Source organism: Salmo trutta, chromosome 12 (genome assembly GCF_901001165.1).
Source record: "Salmo trutta chromosome 12, fSalTru1.1, whole genome shotgun sequence".
NCBI classification, from domain to species: domain Eukaryota; kingdom Metazoa; phylum Chordata; class Actinopteri; order Salmoniformes; family Salmonidae; genus Salmo; species Salmo trutta.
Window position 1 is genome coordinate 12,367,113 of NC_042968.1, and position 24,852 is coordinate 12,391,964.

Consider the following 24,852-nt stretch of genomic DNA (forward strand, 5'->3'; position numbering starts at 1 on the left):
TAAGGGCATTCCTGTCATGCGGTAGATGGCATTGAAATGGTGATTTAAAAGCCCATTGGTTTGATGGTTAGGTAGAGCTGGCCTGTGAAACCCCACCCCAGCGTCAGAAGGAGGAGAGGTTGGCATCTTCAAAAGGGCTGGAGCTAGTATGGCCAAGTAAACAGGTATCTGTGGGATCATCGAGAGTCTCCGACAGTACATTCTTTCTCACAAAGATACCGTTCCTCTCTCCCAGTCAAGCCAAACCTTTGAAATGAGAACAGTGTTCTGTGTGTGTGTGTGAGAGTGTGTGTGTGTGTGTTTTTATAGCTAATTACAGTCATATTTGGATGAATTATGTCAATGCCTTCTCTCTCGCTTCCTATCTCCATCTTTCTCTCTGTCTCCATCTTTCTCTCTGTCTCCATCTTTTTCTCTGTCTCCATCTTTCTCTCTGTCTCCATCTTTCTCCCTGTCTCCATCTTTCTCTCTGTCTCCATCTTTCTCTCTGTCTATCTCTCTCCCCCTCTCTCTCCATCTTTCTCCCTGTCTCCATCTTTCTCTCTGTCTCCATCTTTCTCTCTGTCTATCTCTCTCCCCCTCTCTCTCCATCTTTCTCCCTGTCTCCATCTTTCTCCCTGTCTCCATCTTTCTCCCTGTCTCCATCTTTCTCCCTGTCTCCATCTTTCTCTGTCTATCTCTCTCCCCCTCTCTCCCTGTTTCTCTCTGTCTATCTCACCCTCTCTCTCCCTCTCTCTCTCTCTCTCGCTCTCCCCCTCCCTCTCTTTTTCTCTTTCCCTCTCTCTCTCCCCCTCTCTCCCTGTTTCTCTCTGTCTATCTCACCCTCTCTCTCCCTCTCTCTCTCTCTCTCGCTCTCCCCCTCCCTCTCTTTCTCTCTTTCCCTCTCTCTCTCCCCCTCTCTCCCTGTTTCTCTCTGTCTATCTCACCCTCTCTCTCCCTCTCTCTCTCTCTCTCTCCCCCTCCCTCTCTCTCTCTCTCTCTTTCCCTCTCTCTCTCTCCTTCTCACTCTCTCTCTCTCTCGCTCTCCCCCTCCCTCTCTCTCTCTCTCTCTTTCCCTCTCTCTCTCTCCTTCTCACTCTGTCTCTTCACTTATTTCTTTCTCTTTGTAATTGACATCCGGTTCTCTTTTTTTCTTTATTTTTTCTTTCTTGATCTGAGAACTTGCCTGCTTCAAACCTGTGGTATAGCCGCTTTTTTTAAGAGTAGCACCTCAAACTGGCATGTCATATCTGTATTTTTTTATGTGTCACAAAACTAAAATAGATGTCATTGTGTGCTGTATTTCAGTATAGTCGGTCAGGGTTCTGGTGTCTTTAAGTGACAAAAGTTCTATTCACTAATTGTCAGTGTGCTCTACTGATTAACATGTCGTGGATAAATGTAGACTCAGTATTTTTGTACATGCTTGCACAATATAAAAGGGCAATTTATTTATCTTCAACGACTCACTCGATTTCTCTCCCTTGTTCATACTCACTGTCTCCATCTCTCTCTCTCCCCCGTTCTCTCTCTCTCTCTCTCTCTCTCTCTCTCTCTCTCTCTCTCTCTCAGAATCAATTTGTAAATATTACACATGGTGGGAATAGGCTAAGCCTTTTTAGATATTTAAAAATTCCAATTGTATTCCAAAGTGTATTTGAAAGAGCAGCAGTCAGTGTCGTTTTCTCTTGCTCACCGTATTCCTGGGTGGTTATCACCGGGCAGTCCTTATGAAACATTTATCAGGCTGTTTCATGTCTTAATGATCACGTTAGGATTCCCCACTTGGTTATGGAGCTGGAGCAAAGAGATGTGCTGTTGAGAGAGAGAGAGAGCAAGAGAGAAAAAGAGAGAGAGAGAGAGAGAGAGAGAGCGAGAGAGAGAGAGAGAGAGAGAGAGAGAGAGAGAGAGAGAGAGAGAGAGAGAGAGAGAGAGAGAGAGAGAGAGAGAAAACTCCCTGCATTATACCAACCACTCTTTAATTCCACATCTTTGCCAAAACATTGCTTGACTTTCTCCTGAACAAGCCTCCTTGGCACGTCACACATTTTCTTCCTCGTTCTCCCCATTTCTGTTTTATGTTTTTATAATTAAAACATAATATTTATCTTTCCATAACAGAAGGCTGCCTTACTGTGGTAGGTAGACTGTTTGAATATTAATATTCTACATGCTATCTCCTCCAGTGTCTGAGGAAGTGTCATTGGCAAAATAGTGAAAGTGAAGGTGACTCGCCCTCTGTTCTGTCAGAGAGCTGGGAACCAGAGCAGGGTTGCAAAGGTTAGCTGATTGAACATGGAAGAGATTGTGAAGAGGTTTTGACTAAATGAACACGAGGGACACGTTGGGGGAATGCATCATGCTGTATTTACCGAGCCGCAGTCCGGATGCGTAGGGTACTCTGACAAAATAACCCTTTATCCAAAAGTTGAAACTTAAACTGCAACTTTGAATACATAAAAGCCTTCATGTAGGAGTTTCTTTGTTGTTGTCTCTGACAGGGATAGTTGAATGAGAGGAACGTAGGATTCCATGTTTCACTGGTGACAGCTGTCTGACTCGGTCAATGCTGAAATCCTCCTAAATGAGTCTGGGCTCTCAGACAGAGAATGCAAATGGATGGCAGGGTGGGTGGCTGGGTGAGAGAGCTTTGTTTGAACAAGTTAACTTGGGCATGATTGGGGTTCCTCCCGTGTGAAAGAGCAAGTGAATACATTGACCTTTGTCTCATTAAAAATGGAGGACCAGCCATATGATACCATGACAGAGGAATCTCACTCTTTCTACCCTGCTCTCTTTCTCTCCACACACACACACGCACGCACGCACGCTCGCACACACACACACACACACACACACACACACACACACACACACACATAAAAAAAACAGGGTTATGGGTAATGTCATATTTGTTTTATTCGACTTGGATATCACCACTGGCCACGGCACGGGGTCACTCGTTACAGAGAGATTAGTATTTCTCCTTTCCCTCCCAGTCCTACCCCACTGACAGGTCACATAAAACAGCTCTTTGTGTCAACATCGGGGCGCTGACATGAACCAGATAATGACATGAACATGTTGCCTCTTTTTTTTAAACCAAAAGTTATCTCCTAATCACAAAGAGGAAAACAAATGGGCAAGGAAAATGAAGTCCAAGGATTGAGATCTTTGCCTGCACATTCCAATTGTTCTTAAAATATTTGGCAATGTCAATTAGTAAGTGAGCAGAGCTAGCTGATGAACACAATTTTCCACTAGACTGAGCACCCTATTGTTGTGGAGTGAACAGCAGATTTCTGAGGTCATTATCATTCCCTGTTAGCCTGGCCCAGCTGCTCCTCTCGGCTCCAGCCAAACTCTACACCACGGCTCAGGGTAGCACGCAGCAACAGGGGGCTGCCGGGGAGGAGGGGGCTGGCAGGCTGGAGAGAGAGACAGAAAGAGAGAGACAGAGAGAGAGAGAGAGAGATGGAGGGCAAGAGAGAGGAGGGGAGAAATGAGGGACAGAAATAGAGGGATGGAGTGCGGTTGGGCGCCAAGGAAAGACGGAAAGATGGGCTTGAGAACGTAAGAGGGGCATGATAGGAAAAGGACATGATAGAAAGAAAGGGAGAAATACCCTTAGCGTTCTAGGATAATCAAATATTTGATCTGGACTTACAGCTGAACTCAGAGGCTTGGAAAACAGAAACTAAGACCTATCTAAGACATGTGAGAAAGCTGTCTCTACACTAACATCCTGCTCTGCTTCATAGGCCCTCAGAAGAAATACGTCTCCCACCGTGTCTCTCTGCGCACTGTAAATTCCACGGTGGTGTGTTGAGGATATGTTTGAGCCGGTGTTCAGGTTGGAGCTGGAGGAGAGACAGACGTAGGGATGTTCTGTAGAGCAGTATCCACTGAGCCCTGGTCTCCCACCCAAACCCTGCTCAGACTCAGCTCCTCTGCCCTGGATCGGGAGCTCAGAAGTGCTTAGACACTAGCAGTGCTCATGCCTCTAACCCAGCAGGCTCCACTCTCTCTCTCTGTCTCTCTCTGTCTCTCCCTCTCTCTTTCTCTCTCTCTCTCTCAAAATTGTCCCTTCCTCTCAGCCTGTTAGTGTGTTGTAGAGTGAACCTGGTTTCTCTGGCCGAGTACGGATCCATGTTTGCAGGAGATTTTAGCGTTGAGCAGGGAGCTTGTGCTATGTGTGCATATATCACCCAGGCTCAGAACAGCCAGGCCGTTTAAGAGAGATAGGATGACAGTAAAGCTGCTAAGGGGACAGGGACTCACAGATGACAAGGCAAGGGGAGGGAGGAGAGGGGGATAAGAGGAAGGAGAGGGCGCCACAGCGTGCCCTGTTACGTGACTCAGACATCCACTCTGCCACCTCCTCCTATAAGAGACATTATCTCTGATAGGTCACAGCTTCCTTTGAACGCACAGTTTGAGAGGTTTGAGAGGCCAGCTGTAGTAGTATCAAAGATAGTCTAGGTCAGGGACAAGTATAGGGGTCTCCGTCACTCAGGAGAAGTGTCATTGGACAAGTACAACTATCTCAGACAAAGTGTCACATGAGTAACTGACAGTTGTTAGTATTGCACAAGGACATACAGCATGGTTCCCCAACTGGCGGCCCGCGGGTGGTTTTACTTGGCCCTCCCAAGTTTTCTGAGCAAAAAATATACAGTACCAGTCAAAAGTTTGGATGCACCCACTCTTTCCAGGTTTTTTGTCTATTTTTACTAATTTCTACATTGTAGAATAATAGTGAAGACATCAAAACTATGAAATAACACATAGAATCATGTAGTAACCAAAAAAGTGTTAAACAAATTAAAATATATTTTATATCTGAGATTGTTCAAAGTAGCCATCCTTTGCCTTGATGACAGCTTTGCACACTCTTGGCATTCTCTCAACCAGCTTCATGAGGTAGTCACCTGGAATGCATTTCAATTAACAGTTGTGCTTTGTTAAAAGTTAATTTGTGGAATTTCTTTCCTTCTTAATGCGTTTGAGCCAATCAGTTCTGTTGTGACATGGTAGAGGTGGTATGCAGAAGATAACTCTATTTGGTAAAATACCAAGTCCATATTATGGGAAGAACAGCTCAAATAAGCAAAGAGAAATGACAGTCCATCATTACTTTAAGACATGAAGGTTTTGAAAAACTTTGAAAGTTTCTTCAAGTGCAGTCGCAAAAACCGCCAAGCGCTATGATGAAACTGGCTCTCATGAGGAGCGCCACAGGAAAGGAAGACCCAGAGTTACCCCTGCTGCAGAGGATAAGTTACTTAGAGTTACCAGCCTCAGAAATTGCAGCCCAATTATATGCTTCACAGAGTTCAAGTAACAGACACATCTCAACATCCACTGTTCAGAGGAGACTGCATGAATAAGGCCTTCATGGTGTAATTGCTGCAAAGGAACCACTACTAAAGGACACAAATAAGAAGAAGACGCTTGGGCCAAAAAACACGAAAAAATCAACATTAGACCAGTGGAAATCTGTCCTTTGGTCTGATGAGTCCAAAATTGAGATTTTTGGTTCCAACGGCCGTGTCTTTGTGAGATGCAGAGTAGGTGAACAGATGATCGCCGCATGTGTGGTTCCCACCGTGAAGCATGGAGGAGGAGGTGTGATGGTGTGGGGGTGCTTTGCTGGTGACACTGTCAGTGATTTATTTAGAATTCAAGGCACATTTAACCAGCATGGCTACCACAGCATTCTGCAGCGATATGCCATCCCATTTGGTTTGCGCTTAGTGGGACCATCATTTGTTTTTCAACAGGACAATGACCGAACACACCTCCAGGCTGCGTGAGGGCTATTTGACCAAGAAGGAGAGTGATGGAGTGCTGCATCAGATGACCTGGCCTCCGCAATCACCCGATCTCAACCAAATTGAGATGGTTTGGGATGAGTTGGAGTGAGGAGTGAAGGGAAACGTTCCAGCAAGTGCTCAGCATGTGGGAACAAAGAGTGTGCAAAGCTGTCATCAAGGCAAAGGGTGGCTACTTTGAAGAATCTAAAATCTACATTTACGTCATTTAGCAGACGCTCTTATCCAGAGCGACTTACAGTAGTGAATGCATACATTTCATACAATTTCATAATTTTAATTTTTTTTTTTTTTTTTTTTTTTTTCCTGTGCTGGCCCCCCGTGGGAATCGAACCCACAACCCTGGTGTTGCAAACACCATGCTCTACCAACTGAGCTACAGGGAAGGCTAAAATCTAAAATATTTCTTTAACACTTTTTTTGGTTACAACAGGACTCCATATGTTATTTCATAGTTTTGTCTTATTGTCTAATTCTATAATGTAGAAAATAGTACTAAAAAAGAAACTATCCCATTGAATGAGTAGGTGTGTCCAGACATTTGACTGGTACTGTATATACAGTTGAAGTCGGAAGTTTACATACACCTTAGCCAAATACATTTAAACTCAGTTTTTCACAATTCCTGACATTTAATCCTAGTAAAAATTCCCTGTCTTAGGTCAGTTAGGATCACCACTTTATTTTAAGAATGTGAAATGTCAGAATAGTAGTAGAGAAAATGATTTATTTCAGCTTTTATTTCTTTCATCACATTCCCAGTGGGTCAGAAATGTACATACACTCAATTAGTATTTGGTAGCATTGCCTTTAAATTGTTTAACTTGGGTCAAATATTTCGGGTAGCCTTCCACAACCTTCCCACAATAAGTTGGGTGAAATTTGGCCCATTCCTCCTGACAGAGCTCGTGTAACTGAGTCAGGTTTATAGGCCTCCTTGCTCGCACAGGCTTTTTCAGTTCTGCACACAAATGTTCTATAGGATTGAGGTCAGGGCTTTGTGATGGCCACTCCAATACCTTGACTTTGTTGTCCTTAAGCCATTTTGCCACAACTTTGGAAGTATGTTTGGGGTCATTGTCCATTTGGAAGACCCATTTGCGACCAAGCTTTAACTTCTTGACTGATGTCTTGAGATGTTGCTTCAAAATATCCACGTATTTTTCCTGCCTCATGATGCCATCTATTTTGTGAAGTGCACCAGTCCCTCCTGCAGCAAAGCACCCACACAACATGAAGCTGCCGCCCCTGTCTTTCAGGTTTGGGATGGTGTTCTTCGGCTTGCAAGCCTCCCCCTTTTTCCTCCAAACATAACGATGATCATTATGGCCAAACAGTTCTATTTTTGTTTCATCAGACCAGAGGACATTTCTAAAAAAAAAAGTACGATCTTTGTCCCCATGTCCAGTTGCAAACCATAGTCTGGCTTTTTATGGTGGTTTTGGAGCAGTGGCTTCTTCCTTGCTGAGCAGCCTTTCAGGTTATGTCGATATAGGACTCGTTTAACTGTGGATACAGATACTTTTGTACCTGTTTCCTCCAGCATCTTCACAAGGTCCTTTGCTGTTGTTCTGGGATTGATTTGCACTTTCCGCACCAAAGTACGTTCATTTCAAGGAGACAGAACGCGTCTCCTTCCTGAACGGTATGACGGCTGCGTGGTCCCATGGTGTTTATACTTGCGTACTATTGTTTGTACAGATGAACGTGGTACGTTCAGGCATTTGGAAATTGCTCCCAAGGATGAACCAGACTTGTGGAGGTCTACAATTTTTTTTCTGAGGTCTTGGCTGATTTCTTTTGATTTTCCCATGATGTCAAGCAAAGAGACACTTAGTTTGAAGGTAGGCCTTGAAATACATCCACAGGTACACCTCCAAATGACTCAAATGATGTCAATTAGCCTATCAGAAGCTTCTAAAGCCATTATTATATTTTCTGGTATTTCCCAAGTTGTTTAAAGGCAGTCAACTTCTGACCCACTTCTAAACTTCTGACCCACTGGAATTGTAATACAGTGAATTATAAGTGAAATAATCTGTCTGGTAACAATTGTTGGAAAAATTACTGGTGTCACGACTTGCCAAAACTATAGTTTGTTAACAAGAAATTTGTGGAGTGGTTGAAAAACGAGTTTTAATGACTCCAACCTAAGTGTATGTAAACTTCTGACTTCAACTGTATATATGTTTTTTTGTGTGGAATTTTTATTGTTGGACATAAAAGACTGTAAAAACACCAGGAAATCAACTCCCAGTGATTTTAATTTAAGAAATCTGTTCCCAATTATCCCCACGCATAATAGAGAGACACGTGATCATATACAGATGTAAGCAAGGTTTGAAATGATTATATGTTTTAGTCCAACTTTATATCTGTTTTGGCTTCTTGCAGTCAATTTTTTTGTCCACAAATGGTTTGTAATTATGTTCCAGCCCACCGACCATCCGCTCCAGAAAAAAACTGTCCCGCAGCTGAATCTAGTTGATGATCCCTGACATACACTATGCAAACCTTTACGTTGGGGTTTGTGGATTCGTATCTTCTGTAGTTATTAGCAGGAATAATACTTGTTACATTGCATGACAGCAGACAGTTATTGATGAAGGCTGAATGATGTAATCTGGAGTGGAAGGGACTGTGACATCCCCAGTGTACTTGCAGCCCCACTTTCTCTTGTAAAACGCTGTCCTCTTTCTCCTGAGAGTCAGAACACAATGTCATTGTATTTGGCCAGTAGTCATTGATACTGTACATACAGTGGTATCATAGTCACATATCATATAACATCCAATACCTTGCTGTTCTACATGTGAAAACCGGGTTTTCCTTCATATCACACAAAGCATCCTGATACCTGCATCTTGACATCCAAAGGAGTCCTTTTAAAAAAATTATTAAAGGTTCTTTGACTCAAAGTACAACAAATTATGGAAGAGAAACAAGCTCTCTCACTTTTGTACTTGCCAGCTGTACGTTTTAATGTGCTCCCAGGAGCATTTTCACCCCCCCCCCCGTCACCCGTCACCCCCTGGCACCCTTTCCCTCTCGCACCTTTCCGTATTCTACTGTATATGTCTAATCCCCCCTTGCCTACCTGTAGAAAGTTTGCATTAGTTGCAAAAGCGGCATCAAAGCGTTGCTCTCAGCTTGCAGCTGCCAAGCTCCCCCGTCCCCAGTTAGCAGGCATCCAGCTGTCAGGCTCAGAGAAGAGGAAGAGAGGGTGGAAATCTCTCACCAGCCATATGGTACCGAGTTCTGCCGGAGCCTCGCCGCTTCGTGGGCAAATGGCAAACTCATATATCTCATCAACACTCTTAATATCCAGGGCTAAGATGGAGAATATATTTTTCCAACCAATACTAGATAGCAGAGCAGGTGACGTGTGGTACAATATTGATGTGACCTTCTGCCCACTCTGATGTGTGTGACTATTAGCATCGATAAGAGTAGGTATTACCGAGCATTATGTGTTTGATTAATTAGCATTCAAACTCCCTTGATATCTCTCCCTAGATCAGTAACATGTTTCACTTTATAGAACCTCTTCCGGAAGGCTCAGGCAGTGAGATTTGAGCGGGCCTAACCCCAGAGACATTGGGCTTTCTAATTTTTCTGTTAGCAGGATGCTACGCTTCCTCCGTTAATCCTTAAAGGCCTGTGCATCCAGGATCTCCTGCTGCAGTGTAAGTAACGCCTTATGCCACCGAAAGCCCCAGCGAATCGCAGGGAATGTTGGCGGTATTAGCGTTACATTACCGCATAAAGCTCAAATACACTGTCACCCTCAGTGGTGATGAATCCCCCCTGTTCTTTTGCAAACACCATTACGTTGCCCTGAATGGAAGTTACACAATCTAATTGGGGGAGAGAGAGAGCTAGAGAGAGAGAGAGAGAGAGCTATATAGAGAGAGAGCTATAGAGAGAGAGAGATAAAGAGAGCTAGAGAGAGAGATAGAGAGAGAGCTAGAGAGAGAGAGAGCTATATATAGAGAGAGCTATATATATATATAGAGAGAAAGAGAGATAGAAAGAGAGAGAGAGAGCTAGAGAGGGTGAGCTAGAGAGAGAGAGAGCTAGAGAGGGTGAGCTATAGAGAGAGATAATGTGTCTGCTATGTGAGAAATAGAGAGATCAGGAGAAAAACAGGGAAAGAAGTGGAAAACACATATTTTCTCAACCCAACCTGAAGCAGTCGCCATTACAAGCGAGGATAGAGGAGATTGATATGGCGGCTGCAGCGTTTTGGAGGGACGGTAACGTTAATGGCCCCACTGGGTTTTTAATGAGTGTTGTGCCCCAAACAAAATGAGCTAATTAGTGTTATCATCCATATATCAGACCCTATACACACAGACACAACCACACACACACAACCACACACACACACACACACACACACACACACACACACACACACACGCACACACACAGAGATAGACAAACCAAAATGGTATGCTAAGATGGCTGATAATGTTTCTTTGAGCCATCCTGCTGTACCTACAAACCCATGATTTAAGTATTTTCGATCAGTTGTCCACCTTGCAGTGAGAATTAGGAAACTCTATATTTATACAGTGCCTTCGGAAATTATTCAGACCCCTTGACTTTTTCCACATTTCGTTACGTTACAACCTTGTTCTAAAATTAATTTAATAAATAAAAATCCTCATCAATCTACACACAATACCTCATAATGACAAAGCAAATATTTACATACATATTCAGACCCTTTGCTATGAGACTCAACATTGAGCTCAGGTGCATCCTGTTTCCATTGACCATCATTGAGATGTTTCTATGACTTGATTGGTCCACCTGCTGTAAATTCAATTGATTGGGCATTATTTGGAAAGGCACACACCTGTCTATATATAGTCCCACTGTTGACAGTGCATGTCAGAGCAAAAACCAAGCCATGAGGACAAAGGAATTGTCCATAGAGCTCCGGGACAGGATTGTGTTGAGGCACAGAAAAATATCTGCAGCATTTAAGGTCCCCAAGATCACAGTTGCCTCCATCATTCTTAAATGGAAGAAGTTTGGAATCACCAAGACTCTTCCTAGAGCTGGCCGCCCGGCCAAACTGAGCAATCGGGGAAAAAGGGCATTGTTCAAGGAGGTGACAAAGAGCCCGATGGTCACTCTGACAGAGCTCCAGAGTTCCTCTGCGGAGTTGGGAGAACCTTCCAGAAGGACAACCATCTCTACAGCACTCCACCAATCAGGCCTTTATGGCTTTTTCTTTGCAACCTAGAAGGCCAGAATCTTGGAGTTGCCTCTTCACTGTTGACGTTGAGACTGGTATTTTGCAGGTACTATTTAATGAAGCTGCCAGTTAAGTACTTGTGAGGTGTCTGTTTCTCAAACTAGACACTCTAGTGTACTTGTCCTCTTGCTCAGTTGTGCACCGGGGCCTCTCACTCCTCTTTCTATTCTGGTTAGAGACAAGTTGTGCTGTTCTGTGAAGGGAGTAGTACACAAGATTGTACGAGATCTTCAGTTTCTTGGCAAGGTACAAAGATTGTCTTAGGGTCAAGGTACAAAGATTGTCTTAGGGTCATTTTTTACCCGGCAGTTATAAAATCATAAAATCATTTACACACCACAAAGACACACACACACACAATGAGAAGTTGAGATTATGTGTGCTACTGATTGAGCTCAGCCAGCAGCTCCTGAAGAGGAAGATCACCATGGTTGGCACAGTTAGAAAGAACAAGCCTGAACTCCCCCCTGCACTCCTCTCAACAAGGTGGAGAGAGGCCTTCTCATCAAAGTTTGCCTTCACCCCCACCACAACTCTAGTTTCTTATCTCCCAAAAAGGAACAAAAATGTGGTCCTCCTGAACACACAGCACAAAGCGGCTGGGATCAGTGATCGTGAGGACAGGAAGCCAGCCGTCATCCTGAACTACAACCACAACAAAGGAGGTGTGGACAACCTGGACAAGGTGATTGGAACTTACATCTGCAGGGGGATGACTGCCCACCTGGTCATCCTGGTCATCTTCCATAACATCATTGGTGTGTCCTCATACAATGCCTTCATGATATGGAACAAGATCAACCCTACCTGGATGGCTGATATGCAGAACAAGAGGAGGGTGTTCCTGGAGCAGCTGGGAAAGGCACTTGTAACCCCACACATTCAAAGAAGGGAGCGCCTCCCCCGCACAGCAGCCTTTGCAGCGCTTGTGAAAGCTGTTACGGGGGCTGAATCTTGTCCTGATCCACCTGAGGCTGCAGCTGCGGCAGGCAAGAGGAGGAGATTCCAATTCTGCTTCCCTAAGAAGGGCTGTAAAACAAATTCTATGTGCTGCACATGTGAGAAATACATCTGCAGAGTCCATGCACACACAATTGCATACTGTCCTACATGTGCTAGAGTTAATTGATTTATTGTCACGGCTGTTATAAGGATTGGACCAAAATGCAGTGTCGTCGTTGTTCCACATATTTATTTAAACGTGAAGGGAAAAACAACAAACCGTGACGCAGGAGGAACATACACACTCACAAAATATAATCACCGACAAACAACATGCAGAAACACCTCTACTAAATTTGACCTCCAATTAGAAGCAACGAGGACCATCTGCCTCCAATTGAAGGTCAACCCAATAAACCCCAACCTAGAAATAGACAAACTAGAACTACAACATAGAAAGAGAAAACATAGAACAAACACAAAAACATCCCTTGTCACGCCCTGACCACTCTACCATAGAAAATAACAACTTATATTGGTCTCAGGACGTGACAGTACCCCCCCCAAAGGTGCAGACTCCGAATGCCAACACCACAACAACAAAACCCCCCCAAACAACAACCCCCCCCCCCCACACACAAAACCAAAAAACACAAAACACAATGGGAGGGTAGGGTGGGTGAAAAATGTCTATGGCGGCGGCTCTGGTTCCGGGCGTAGTACCCCCACCACCCGCTGATCCCCCTGCTTCTGTTTGTTCGGAGGAACCAGACCCTGGATCATCGTCGGAGGCTTCGGACCGCCAACTGCCGCTGAAGACTCTGGGCTAAAAGCCGCTGCTGAAGGCTTTGGGTTGCAGACCACCGCTGAAGGCTCTGGGTTGCAGACCACCGCTGAAGGCTCTGGGTTGCAGACCACCGCTGAAGGCTCCAGGCTGAGGAGCGTCACTGGAGGCTCCGGGCTGAGGAGCGTCGCTGGAAACTCCGGGCTGAGGAGCGTCGCTGGAGGCTCCGGGCTGAGGAGCGTCGCTGGAGGCTCCGGGCTGAGGAGCGTCACTGGAGGCTCCGGGCTGAGGAGCGTCACTGGAGGCTCCGGGCTGAGGAGCGTCGCTGGACGCCCCGGACTGGGCAGGCGCACTGGAGGCCTGATGCGTGGGACTGGCTTAGGAGGCACCAGACTAGTAACACGCACCTCAGGGCTAGTGCGAGGAGGAGGCACAGGACGTACTGGGCTCCGGAGGCGCACCGGAGGTCTGGAGCTTAGAGCTGGCACACCCCGTCCTGGCTGAATGGTGATTTGCGCCAAGCAAGGGCGGAGCGCCGGCACAGGACGAACTGGGCTGTGCTGGTGAAAGGGGGGTACCCTGCGTAGAGCAGGCGCAGGATAACCTGGACCGAAAAGATGCACTGGAGACCAGATACGCTGAACTGGCGCACTTCTACCTGGCTGACGGCCAACTCTCGCACGGCAACAGTGAGGAGCTTGCACCGAGCGCACCGGGCTGTGAGTGCACACTGGCGACACAGTGCGCACCACCGCATAACAAGGTGCTTGCTCGGTCACTCGCTCCCCACGGTAAGCACAGGGAGGTGGCTCAGGTCTTAAAACTGCCCCAGCATATCTGCCCAAATAAATTTGGGTGCTGCCTCTCGTGCTCCTTTGTTGGGCTAGCTCCTCGTAATGTTGCCACTCCTCCCTTGCTGTCTCCACCTGCTTCCATGGCAGGGTCTTTTCCCCTGCCATTACCTCCTGCCATGTCCAGGACGTCCTCCATTCCATCCTTTCCCTGGCCCAGGATCTCTACTCCTCCTGGGCACGCTGCTTGGTCCTTTTATGGTGGGTGATTCTGTCACAGCTGTTATAAGGATTGGACCAAAATGCAGCGTCATTGTTCCACATATTTATTTAAACGTGAAACTGAAATGCACTAACAAAACACTGAAGGGAAAAACAACAAACCGTGACGCAGGAGGAACATACACACTCACAAAATATAATCACCCACAAACAACGTGCAGAAACACCCCTACTAAATATGGCCTCCAATTAGAGGCAACGAGGACCAGCTGCCTCCAATTGAAGGTCAACCCAATAAACCCCAACCTAGAAATAGACAAACTAGAACTACTACATAGAAAGAGAAAACATAGAACAAACACAAAACACCCCCTGTCAAACCCTGACCACTCTACCATAGAAAATAACAACTTATATTGGTCAGGACGTGACATTTATGTTCTTCACGTTTTTGTTTTGTATCTATTATATTATTTTATTCTTATTTATTGTTGTTGTTTATACACCTTGTGGGTGGGGGCAATGGCAAAAAAATGGGAGAAGACTAGTATTTTGTAGTTGAATTCGTCATTGTACAGTATATAAGAATATATCACTATGTTGCCAAAATTGTTCAAGACTGTTATTGTTTCCCTTCAATAAAATGCATTCATTCTGCACATTTCTGCTACTTTCTTAGGCTATACAAGTCCTATCTCTTGCTAAAAAATTATGTTTACACCTATGCAGTAACTTTAGCAATAATAATAATAATAATAAACCTCTACCTTAGTAAAGAAAACAATTTTGACAGGTGTGTTGTAATACAAACGAGTGGAGTCCACTGATTAAATGCAGTCTTTCTGCATTCCCAAAGTTTGTGATGAATGACAGGTTATTTCTTAATGCAAATTAGATTTGGGGTTTAAAATTCAATTAAGCTGCTTTATTTTAGGGGTTTAGTGAAGGTGGGTCATTTTTTACCCTTAGGACAAGGGGAGTATACCGATGTTAAGACTACACAAGGGTTAAAATGATAAACTTGGATTAGCTAACATAACGTGCCATTGGAACACAGGAGGGATGGTTGCTGATAATGGGCCATTGTACACCTATGTAGATATTCCATAAAACATCTGCCGTTTCCAGCTACAATAGTCATTTACAACATTAACAATGTCTGCACTGTATTTCTGATAAATTTGATGTTATTTTAATGGACAAAAAATGTGCTTTTCTTTCAAAAACCACAACATTTCTAAGTGATCACAAACGTTTGAACAGTAAAAGTTTATATATATATAAAAATATATATATGACTTTTGTTGTGCTAGTATCATCAGCCACAATGTTCTCCTTCTATATCAGTCATACTGGAAAACACAACAATTGCATAATTTCCCATGTATGTGGATGGACTAAAGACATATCTGTCTTGAGTAGTATTATCCTTTTTTCATAGTGCTTGTTCCTCTGAAGCCCATGAAGCCGTGCCCTGTTTGTGAGTGGAGCGATTATGTCCACAGGTTTAAAAGCAGGATAACAATGCCACCAGCAACGTAGGGGAAACGAAAGGGTCCGCCGATATCCTGGCATTTGGACTCAATCCCTGTTACCTGCGTGTAAGCCTGTGTTTGTCACGCCACTGCTTCTCGTTGACCACGTAGACTGACCCCCACTTTATTTTTCTGCCGCTAAGCGTATTATAAAATCAATAAACAATCGTGTTTTTTTTTTGTTTTTTTTGTTGTTGTTCTTGAAATCTTTTTTCTCCTCTGTATATCCTCTGCGATGGAGGGAAACGGGCAGCGCTCTCTCTGTAACCTGTTGCTTTCTCTTCTCCTGCCTGCCAGAGCAGACTCAATTGAGTCTTTAACCAACTGGCCCCCATGTCAGAGTCATTATCCGATTGTGTCTATTCTACCAGTGAGCGTATGTGACCCTAGGATGACCCGAGGAGCCATCGTTTTCACTTAAAACAGTCATGGGGAAAACCTCTCTTATGACAGCTGCTAACAGAGGAGTTGCTCTCTACTTGAAAGGGTATTCTGTACAGGGGGAAATGATTTCCAGACTTCCCCTGTATAATTTGATATTGATGAAGAGATTCTGTGTTTTGTTGGAACGTTTAGAACTCTGGACAAATCACCAAATATTTAATACTGATCCTTTCTTAGTGGCTTTTCACTAAGTTTACATCCACTAATATGCTGCTTACAGTAGTTTATCATTCCACCCACATGTTACAGATTGGTGTTTGATGGCTATGGCGTGATAGACATTTTTAATTGTCACTCTCTGAAAATGTAATAATCCTCTCGATAAAAATCAACAAACACTGACTTTGACAGCTGATTTTTAAATTGAGCATAAAAGTAAAGCAGCATTTACAGATTTTAATTCTCACTGTCAGTTTAAACTAATGTGTCAAACACAGCGGTAGCGATGTCAATGTAAACCAATTTCATTCCACCAGCTTGAAAGAAGAATTTTGAAATGAAAATGTCTGTAACAAGTCTACATAAAAAAAAATCACATTTTTTTTCATTTCTCCCTTGTTGTTTTTTTAGGTCTTCTTGGAGTGTTCATAATGATGGGTAATCATAAACAACTTAGGAGTTACTAATGAGACTGTGTTGTACTGTATGTTGGGTTCGTATGGGCCCTTTCCACAGCCATACCAGTGTGGGCAGAAGAAACCGCTCTCTGTTCTGTGTTAGGTGTTCCTTTTTGCCAATTTGATCTTGTGCCTTTACAATAGATTAATTCCCCCCTTACCATACTGTGCATTAGACACTGGAACAGATTTCTCCAAGCTGTTGAATCCTCTGCTGTGGGTTCCCACTAGCCGTCAGATTGGCTGCATCTCTTCACTGAAGCCCTGATAGGTTATCCTAATTGGGAAGGCTCTGACCAGCAGTCCCTTGCCCAAACGGTCCCCTGGACTCCGTTATGGGCCCCAGGGACCAGGGAGGGACACACAGGGGCCGCTCACAGGGAGCTCCACCGTGACACTGAGTGGGCCGCTGGCTCCAGCCCTGGGAGAGGCAGGATGGTACAGGCATGTGTTTCATCTCTCCCATCCAAAGCAGATGGAGGATTGTATCGTTGTCATTAATGTGTCACGCAACCCTGCTCAGTGTCTGCACTGTCAGAGCCTGCCTTAGCGACAATTACCGTGGAAACCCGCTTTTGATCTGCCAGGTTCGAAAGGTCTGTGTAGCGACTGGAGGCTGTTTCATTTTCCTCTCCTCCGCTCCGTCTCTATCTCCGTCTCCTTTACCCTCCCTCTATTCATTTTGGAGCATGCTCAGTTTGTGTCCTCTGTTGGATACGGGTGTAGTGTGCTCATATTATGCTATTAGGTAATGAATGCTTCTTACCCTAGTTTGTCTGTTTAGATACTAGCTCCTGGGTAAGCAGTGACAACCCCTGGACAGCCCACCTCCTCAAGCCCTATTTACCTGGCCTCTGCCACTGTGTCGCACTGCTCTGGAATCACAGAGAGAAAAGCACTCCTCTTGCTCTCTGTCTCTGTGTCTCTCACTATTCCCTTATTTCCACTGGGAGGAACATTGACCTCATTTGTAAGGACAATAACCCCCTTGACTTTGGGGATTAAGACATGAAACCTTTGTGGATTAATTAGGTTTGGAGCTGAATTCATTTTGTCGCTATGGAATGCAACCCAAAAAAAGAAAGGAAAAAAGAGAAAGTGTGTGTGAGCTCTAGGTTGTGTTGTGTTGTGTTTTTACTGTTTGCCCAGGTGGATACTAGTTGAACAATCTTACCGGCAATAGGCTACAGTGGGTTGGAGCTGGAGTCAATGCAGTCGACTCTCGAGATCTCTACTTTGGCTTGTCACACACAACGAGCAGGAAGTAGCAGCTCTGACAATGCCACAGGAGTCATATTGTCTCAGTTGTCTTGGTAACAAAGCAAAGTGTTTGTTTTTGTAAGATCTAGCACAATTGCAATTGAGATGCTTTAACACCTATTGTTTTTTCTTAAGAGCATATGTTACTTGAGATTAACTTAAACGTGAGAAGAGCTGTTAGCAATGTTTGTTTGCAAAATACCAAAGGTGTTTAATTCACTGAAGATGAAACAACATAAGCTCAGAACATTGCATTTTTTTCTCTCTGTATATATTGAAACTGGGGTGTTGTTTAAGTCACACCTTTATAACGTGGTAGACCAAGATCCATATACGTTGTGTCAGCTCCCATAGTTCCAGGCTCTGCCTCAAAGTTTCTTCCAACACTCAGTGGACGCTGCTCTGCTCTGAACATCAGGCCTCGGCCCTATCTGAAGTGAGCTGTTCCCTCTGGAGACAGGACACAGGTTTAGCCAGGGCTTTTGGGGAAGCTCAATCCCCCCTCCTTAAGACACGAGGCTAAGTCGTGGCTGAGCCCCTCGTGGCGACGGATCGGCCAAATGCCACCTCTCCTGGCGTGGGTTGCAGGTGAGGTGTAATCGTGCTGGTGCAGCACTCCTGTGGCCAGAATCAGGTATTTGCTATTAGACACAGAGATGAGGATTCAGAGGAGGACGTGAAATCCCTTTTGGTCCCACACTCTCTGGGTCTTTGAGCCCCGGCCTCACATTTCATACCTTTCTGCTGGTCCTCAACAACACAGGATCAGCCTTTTGGCCCGTTTATTTCATCTCTTGGAGAGAAGTAAAGGGCGGCCTGAAAGTTTGGAGAGAAAAGTTTGGAGGACATTTCTGGATTATGTTCATGAGACACAAGCTGCTCACAGTATGAACATGGCACCCATTCAACGAGATCTATTTCCATAAAGATTATTTTTACATCATGAGAGTCATTACGCAGTTATTGTTGGATCGAAGTTGAGTTACCATAAGAAGTCTGGTTGAGTTAAGCTTTACCAAACACCAACTGGAAACACCTCCCATTTCCATTTGACCTAAAAACCAGCAATGCAGCCATCCGATCAGGGGCGGTCCTGGGGGGGGTCCAATTTTGGACCCCATTGTGGCCCCCCTAAATGTGTATTATGAAATAATTTTTACATAACACATTTTTGCTATCGTTCTTTTTTTACATCCGTTATTAGACAGCGGCAAAGCGGGACACTAATGATTATGAACATGGTCTTTGCCTGCTAATGCCTGCAATGCAGTGAAGAAAACGATATGACCACAATAACGTCTAATGTAACTAGCCCCTCTAACAGTACAACTGGCCCCAGCTTGGCCCCCCCAGTTGAAATGGTCTAGAACCGCCACTGCATCCGATAATGACCAGATGCCACCTATCTCGTTCAGCATTTCATCGCTACGTATCTGTCCTGCAGAGTTGACAAGTGTTGTGCTCTCCTTTGCCTCCCGCCTGTTTCCTTATCCGATGCTCCCTACTGCTCACCGTAGCGGTAAGCCTAACATCTGATGGCTTTCTGAAATCCAACGTGTTGGACAGGTGAGATGCTGTAGCGTACGACACTTTTGAGATGCGTGTTTGCACCGTGTCACCGTTCTCCATCTGTAAGCTTTCTGCAGTGTCTATCTATACAAATTACTGTGCGTCTATAAAAGTAACAGCCACTCATTTGAAATCCGACTTGTTTCGCCTGCTTTCGCTACAATTAATTGCTCAAATCTTAGCTATTTCAGAGGAAGCAGGAGTACTGCCTATTTATTTTAAGTCATGTTGTGATGTTATTCATTGGGATTTCAATGGTACATGTGTCTACTGTCAGACCGAGACAAATGGATACTTGGTTCAGAGACCATAGATATTCCTTACCCAGTATCCCCATATACCCCTTACTAAATGAAGTAGCAGCCATTGATTGCATCGTAAAATCTCTCCCTCATTGTGGAGATGTTTTCTCTTTAACTGCATGCTGCGTGGGCTCTTGGAGGGGCTTTGCCTCAACAGACGGGCTCCCACTGCAGTGTGGGGCCAGGTCCAGACATTTTGATGCTTTTTGGGGTGCATCTCCGTCTCTCTGGAAACGAGCTCACAAGAACACACCATATTTTCCAGCATGGTGTTGGTGAGGCATCTAGCTGCTATCTCAATCAGTGTGTTTTTTTGTGCTGTAGCCTGCTGCCTGACGGAAATAGCCCATAGATTGTGTTAGAACGTTGCCAGTGTCTAATTCTCTATGTAGCTATTTATCTCCTGTATTTATCACAGTCTGTTTATCTGACTTTAACAGACTGCCAATGGAGATTACCCAAATCTACAAATGAACACCTAAATGAATCCAGCCTAAATTATAAAAAAACAACAAAAAAAAAACAGTTTCTTTCGATGAAAATGTCTGTTCCCTGTTTTGACTGTTTCCTCAGACATTGTAATATAAAAACGTGTCTTTACTGTATTGTCTTTACCGTAGTAATTAATACTATCCCGCGGTCTTTCTTCATTAACTATAAATTGACTTGTTTTGTCTCGCATGCACTTGACGTATGGGTAAATTGTAATATACAAACCAGTGGAGGCTGCTGCGGGGAGGACTCCTCATAATAATGTCCGGAACGGAACCCATGGAATGGCATCAAACATGGAAACCATGTGTTTGATACCATTCCAATGATTCCACTCCAGCCATTACCACGAGCCCGTCCTCCCTAATGAAGGTTCCACCAACCTCCGGTGATAAAAACATGTCTCTACTGTATACACCACAGTAATAATTCATACTATGCCAAACTATGCTATGTATTTCCATAGCCATTACTTATGACAGAGCTGACCTATTCCTGTGGGAATCAGCCATGTCTTCACGGCCATCGTGCTATCTGTAGCTGTCACGGAATCAATCTGCAAACACCCTCGCACTCCCCTACCCCCTGAATTAAAGCAACATAACAGCGATCGATGGATCCCTCCTAACCATGTTAGATGTATTGTTTTAAAATACCGACGCCCAGGCGGTGAAATCCCGGTGCTCTCTGTTTGTCTCTGTTTTAGAGATCAGGCTTCTTTACCTTCCCTCTCGCCATCTCTCTATCCCTCTCTCTCAATCTGTTTGTTTTCAAAGCTCGGGGCAATTGGCCCAAATCCTAGGTATCACATATCGGACCATATTTCAAGCCGAAATTAAGCATGTAAAAACCTTTTCCCTTTAAAGGTCAGACATTAGTGCTGGTAAAAATTGATCTGTGGGTTTATGAATTTAGCCCTGTGTTGGAGCTCCTTTGTAATGGAAGATTCAGCGGGGAAGCTTAACATTGCATTGTTTTGCTTTGACAACGCAGCCACCAGAGCCACTGCAGCTGTTCCCCCCAGCTCACAATGGCAGATTAATTAACACAATCATGTGCTTCTGGCTCCGGCTCAACATGCAGGTCTGCTCTGGGATAGATAGGTAAATCCTATATATGTGTTTCCAGACGGAGAATATTCTTATGAGGGGTTTCATAACTAGATATATTTGGTTTGTGACTGGTCAAAACCCAAGCAAGGGGCCTAACTAATTGGACTGAAGTGTATCTGGGAAGTGTTTTCTAGTTCAGAGAAGCCACTTCCTCATTCCTTTTCAGGGCTGCCACGGCCATTAGACGGCTGTTCGAATTAACATTTCCGTAGGCCGACCCGTCTCCCTTTCTTAGTTAGTTCCCTGACATTTTAAACTGTCTATTATTCCGCCCGGCTTTCAGGTGCAATGCTGTGTAAATGGCAAGTCAAAAAAATTATGTATCTTTTTCATACAGTTATCCATCAAGGACCGGTGAGGATCAGTCCTAGTGCGTAAATCATTACAGAATGCAGTGATCTTTCCCACTTGATCATATCCCTTACACTCACTGTCATGCTATTACCGTACTTCATCTAATTTCCTCTTCTTCGTTTCTCTCTCCTCCTCGTTTGGTGTTAACATGTTAACATGACCGCAGTTTTTCAATATTTGAACCTTGCTTCGTTTACTGTGTTTATATAACGATCACTTAACAGTCAAGAGTAAGGCAAGGAAGAAATTAGGGCGTCGGCGACGGCAACAAAAACACTGAAGCAATTATGTTTCTTTCAGCCCAAGCGTTCTCACGTTAATGAAATCCCTTATCGTTTTCGGGAGGATGGGAAGGTAGGACAGGTGCAAGAAATTGTGTTCATTTATCTTTTTCTCGAAAAGAAAGGAAAAAAAGAGACTGTCGAGGTAAAGGCAACAAGTGTGGAGAGAGTTTCTCCTTCACATTTTGTTACCATCAGATAGTTCAATCAACTCTATTTTTGCTGTTTTGTTTTAGGGATTTTGACCGAACTGTATGTGTGTGCCTACAGTATGTGCATATGAGAGAGAGAGAGAGAGAGAGAGAGAGAGAGAGAGAAAGAGAGGGGGGGTGGGAGGAGGTGAGAGAGTGGGAGGAGGTTGTATCACATATTTGTGTCTGTTTAAAGGGTAAGACGACACTCCTGTGGCTAACATTTCAAGTATTTACCTCATCACAAGATGTCTGCCCTTTTCCCCTGTGCAGCTCACATGCAGATTAGAGCGGTAGCGCAGGTAGCAGTGGAGACCGTTTTAATGACGCTAATGCCGAGTGAGATCCTGGCTCCCTTTAAAGGAAGCTATCTGATTGGAAACAGATCTGGGACGCTGGGAGGTTGGCCCTGGCTCGTTTGATTTAATGACCCATTTCCTCGGCTCGTGCCACAAGCAGTTAACGGCAGTCAAGGTGCCCAGAGGTTCGCCGTCATGGGAGTGTACCACCATCCAGGCCCAGAATGAGGGGAGGGAGGAAGAGAGAGGGAGAGAGGGAGAGAGAGGGAGAGAGAGAGAGAATGTTTAGGACTGTATACATACTGAAGCAGCCAGGCAACCAATCAGAGCTTGTGTCTGTATGTCTGTAGTTCAGCCAGCCGGAGGTAACAGGTTCAAGTTGAAGGCCCAGGGAGTCGCCATGGTTTCCATATATCCTGCCATATGCTCTGCTTCAGAAGTGTTAACCACTCTTTCAATGCAGACAGTCATGGGACATGGTGCTTCATTCCATCTATTAGGTTCCTACTGTACAGTATGCCTCGTTTTCATTGGTCATCAGAGCGATCATAGTCAAAGTTCAGTATTACTTTGTGTCTAATATGCGTCCCATGAGTTGCATTGACAACACATTTTAAGTGATAGCGTTCCCTGTTTAGAACTTACGAGAGAGAGAGAGAGAGAGAGAGAGAGAGAGAGACCTTTCTCTGTGTACATGCTCGACCTTCTAGTCAAGAGCACTCCAGGCCTGAGTAGCGACCTAATGGAGCCAGTCAACTTTGAAAACAAAACTTGAGCACGCTTAGACATATCAAGCTAATGATCAATTATTAATATTCACAATCCTCGGCCTTGATGTCGCTGTATGGATATAGACGGCAAGCAATTATGTCATCCTCTTTGGGTTTTGTCTATCCCTGCCCGACCGCCTGCTTCCTGTATGTAGAGGTTTATAAATATATAACAGATAGTTCTTAGTGAGAGGAGTTGTACACTCTTATTGCAGATATGGAGATGCAGATTAATTTGTAATTAGTCTTGAAATGTTGAGCCTCTGTAGATAAAGGATTCAAACTTCCATTCTCCATTCCATAAATGCTGATCACTTAAAAAGAACAAATGCTCTGAGCTTGATAAAAAAATAAAAAATTGCTTAAGCTTGAATTATTTGTTTGGCGACAAATACAGACACATATGTTTGAATGCCCTAGCAACACTAAGCGGGAGTAAATGAGTTTTAGAATAAACTGTTATTGTTTGCGTGTAAAAAACGGTTCAGTGCATTAGAGCAGTATAAGAGGATCCTAGTGTCTGGTTAAATGTCAGTTTGTTGGTACAACGCTAAGAGGAAGGCAGGGAGAGTTTCCACCCCGTCTCTGTTTTAACAATGTGATTTCATTTTCAATATCCAACCATGGTGTACCGTTCCAATATCCAACCATGGTGTACCATTCCTTTTGGGCTTAGGTTCACATTCATTTGCTACAAATGTCAGATATCTCTCCGTAGAAGAAAAAAAAAAGACAAATGGAATAAAGACATACGTTTTTTTTTTTTGGGGTGGAAATACCAGAATAGTTTTTAGTCGTATAAGGCGCGGGGGGTGGGGGGTGGGGGGTGGGGGGTGGGGAGTCTATTAATAGTTGAGTCATCAGCGCTGCTGCAATGCTCTGAAATGGCAAATTGTTAGATCCCCAATGGTGATTATTACTCTCTGTCAATGACCTTCATAACAAATTAACATTCTGCCAGTGGAACAGAGCGTGCTCTTTAATAGGGGTATGTGTGAGGCGTGGCATTGACTGTGTAAACTGGGTGGACTGGGTGCTATGGGACGAGTAGAGAAGAGGAGAGGACAGCCTGGGATTTGGTTCTGAGACACCGCAAACTGAAGGAGGGAGGCAGGTTTTTAATTCATTTATTTCATTGGCATTGATCTCCTTTTTTTATTTACAGTGGAAGGAAATCTCATTTCAATTTGGTTCTTGCCTCCATAATACAGGGCAATTATTAGTATTATCTTTATTAGTGGTGGTGTTTTGGCTGAGCTAGTCTAACCCTGAGGGACTGTTGGAGAGGATGTAGAGCTGTGGGGAGGGCCACTGTTTTAATACCACTTTGCCAAAATCAGGCCTTTCTCTAATGTATTCTGACAGTATGGCTCACTCACGAGACACCCCGGTGTTTAGAGCAGCAGTATAAATCTTTTTATTTCATTTTCCGAGACACTGGACAAGTTCATATAAGAGGAAAATGGGAAATGTCCTTGGTCTCCGGATTTACGGCCACCCTAACAGTGGAGGGAGAGAGAGGGATAGTTTCAGTACAATTCAGAACAGCTTGAATTGAAGCACATCACACTGAAATGCACCTCTCCTCTTTGGCCTTGTTAAGTGTGTTCATCACCTTGATGGTAATATAGATCTTTAACCTGTTGAGGATCTTATCCCGATCTTATCCCGGTATTGGGATTCATTGTCATGTGACCATGGCGGGGAATTCAAAACTGCAAGAGTAATCATTTCAAAAAATCAAATAATCAACTATTTTCCTCCATTTGAAAGATATATCTTCTAAATCTAACCACGCTGTCCGA

The 24,852-nt window shown here is 44.2% G+C and overlaps 1 protein-coding gene across 8 annotated transcripts in view; it reads left to right on the top strand.

Moving 5' to 3' along the window:
- LOC115202936 (zinc finger protein 536) overlaps positions 1 to 24,852 on the top strand; it is a 180,385-nt gene that overhangs the window by 83,434 nt on the left and 72,099 nt on the right. The window lies entirely within an intron of this gene.